Below are 2,540 nucleotides of genomic sequence, written 5' to 3' on the forward strand. Positions count from 1 at the left end.
ATAATTATTAGGCAAGCTTTCGTGGCACAGACCCACATCTTCAGACCATAGCCTTACCAGAACAGACACCATATTTCAGGCACAGAGAACCAAAAATAGTAATCAAGGTTGTTTTGTTAAAGTGCTACTTTACTGCTCTTTTTGTTTTGACAGTCTTTTAAAGTGTGGGGGGGGGGGTGTCACAAAATTTACCTCATGGACGAGACGCGGGACAAAGATGCAATTAACTGTGTGAGTCTCTGTTTAAAAATAATAAAACCTGCCAGCACATGTAAGATTGCATTTGAATATTTTTCTCTCTGCATTGTAGCAGATTTGCATTATGTGCATACACAATTTTAAGTATTTTTGTGATTTTAAAATCTGGTTTAATATGTCTAAGCATCAATGAGGGTACAGGAAAACCCCCCCCCCCCCCCGTTTAAACAGCATAAAATTTAAAATCATTCACAACAACTAGGAGGGAAAGTTGAACATTACCAGTGTAGAAGGTATGCTGCTAGTGTTTGGGCATGGGTCATAGTGTGGTGAAGGCAGCAGCTTTTGTTGCTGATAAATGGCGTGAAGGTAGTTTCATAGAAACGTTCATCTTTCTTCATTAGCTTAGAGCTGGTTTTTAGTCATGTTATGCTCACTTCTTAAAGGAATCTTGCAGTAGCTTTCAGGTCCCAGTGCATTTGACAACTAGCCTGTAAAAATCAATGATTTACAGTGGACTCTAGGGTACTACAAGATACCAGAGACCCCCACCCCCTCTTCAAATTACATCAGTATCTCCAAGACAAAGGACAAACCAGTCGCTCTATTTTGTCTACAGCAGGGCTGTGTAAACATTATATTGCAGAAGAATACTACAGCATCATCTCATGCAATGACTAAACAGCTGGACATGTGAGGAAATATCATTTAAAAGCTCTCTTCTGAAAAAAGTAAAATGGGTCATATTACTTTCCTATGTAAAAAAATTTATGTACATGTTTTTTAGTGACACTCACCCAAAAATGTTACATTTCTGATTATTTGATATCACATTATATTTGGGCTCCGACAATGCCAAGCAAATGCATACCATTGCACAGCATCAGAGACAGATTCAGTGACTGCTGTGGTAATGAGGTTTAATCCTTTGACCCGTACAACTCTGGAAGAAAATGCGGTGTCCTGTTTTTTTGAACTAATGCTGTTTTTATGGAGGCTGACTACCAGCAGCAGAACCAGCAGCAGTTTGTTTTCCCTGCATGGCATCTAGCTGTCCAAACACTTTCAGCCATCCAACTTTTTTTTAATACTACAGCAACAGCCGAAAGAAGGAGAGCAATACTGAGGCCAATTACTATTGAAATAGCATTACCTACACTGCTGCTCCATACGCTTGCCACAGGCTTAGCCACGCTAACAGGGCCACTATCAATGCTTCCTCCATATCCTGGAAATTTACAGTCTGGAGGGGCCCAGTCAGCGTTACAGTGGCAATTTTTAGTACTGGTGCATACTCCTCTATTGTTGCATTTTTTTTTTGTAGCGTCACAATCAAAAGTCAAATGTGACACACCTGTGCATGTCCTAGTCAGGCAGATTGTCCCATTACCACATGATGTGCCATCTTTCACTGCTCCAGTATCAATTACATCAGCCCCAGCATGATGCTCTATACCCCAACACATACTCTCATCCATGGGTGTTTGTACAACAGTACTATGGTCCTCAACGAAGGTATTATTTTTACATTTTTACAGTGAAGCTTTCCACACAAGACATCATCGATTTTTACATTTTTTTTGTAATTTCTGCCACTACCACAGTTGCCAAACTGGTCACCTAGCGTGTTCAAGTTGAAGCATCTCACAGGAGCTTTTTGTGCACCTCTGCCAAAGATTTCTGCACACTGTTTATCATGGTTATGCCAGCTTCCATGGTGGTAGGTGTTCATGCCACTGCATGGACTACCATCTTGTACCTAGCCAGCATGTTGGCACCACTTTGACGGCCCACTGCAATATTCAGAAAGATCACACTCATCAACAGCTGCTCTACACAGCTCTCCTTCAGCAAGAATTTGGCACTTTTTACAGCACGTTCCAAAAACACAAACTGCACATAGTTTCAGGTTGCATGTGGAGTGACACCATGTGTCTTTTTTGCATTCCAGTTCTGAGCCACGGTCACATTCCTCTTCCACCACCTTGTTACCACACTGCTGGCTCCTAAATAATTTATTAGCCCCCTGGAATGTTATATAGGCAGAATCCTTTACCAGCAAGCAGGCAACTATAATATGATCCATGACTGCACTCCCTGAATTGATCAGTTGTTACATGTACTGCAGACATGATGCAGCCAACAGTTCTGTTACAATGACACATCATAGTCAAGATTATGACCCAGTTCATGTGCAACAATAACTGAAAAAAATGGCACAGAAGTAAATCGCGAAGTGACAATAGAAGCTGCATCTGTCACACAGCAGATGCCTCTGCTATAGGCCTGTCCCACATGCCCTGCATAGATTTTAGCCATAAATAACCATCCAGCATCATGCT

At 41.4% G+C, this 2,540-nt stretch overlaps 1 pseudogene; it reads right to left on the reverse strand.

The window, feature by feature from the left end:
• Window positions 1-1,199: 1,199 nt before the first annotated feature.
• Window positions 1,200-2,284, reverse strand: LOC142018654 (disintegrin and metalloproteinase domain-containing protein 9-like; annotated as a pseudogene).
• Window positions 2,285-2,540: the final 256 nt, after the last annotated feature.

This window comes from Carettochelys insculpta, chromosome 10 (assembly GCF_033958435.1).
Source record: "Carettochelys insculpta isolate YL-2023 chromosome 10, ASM3395843v1, whole genome shotgun sequence".
In the NCBI taxonomy this organism is placed as follows: domain Eukaryota; kingdom Metazoa; phylum Chordata; order Testudines; family Carettochelyidae; genus Carettochelys; species Carettochelys insculpta.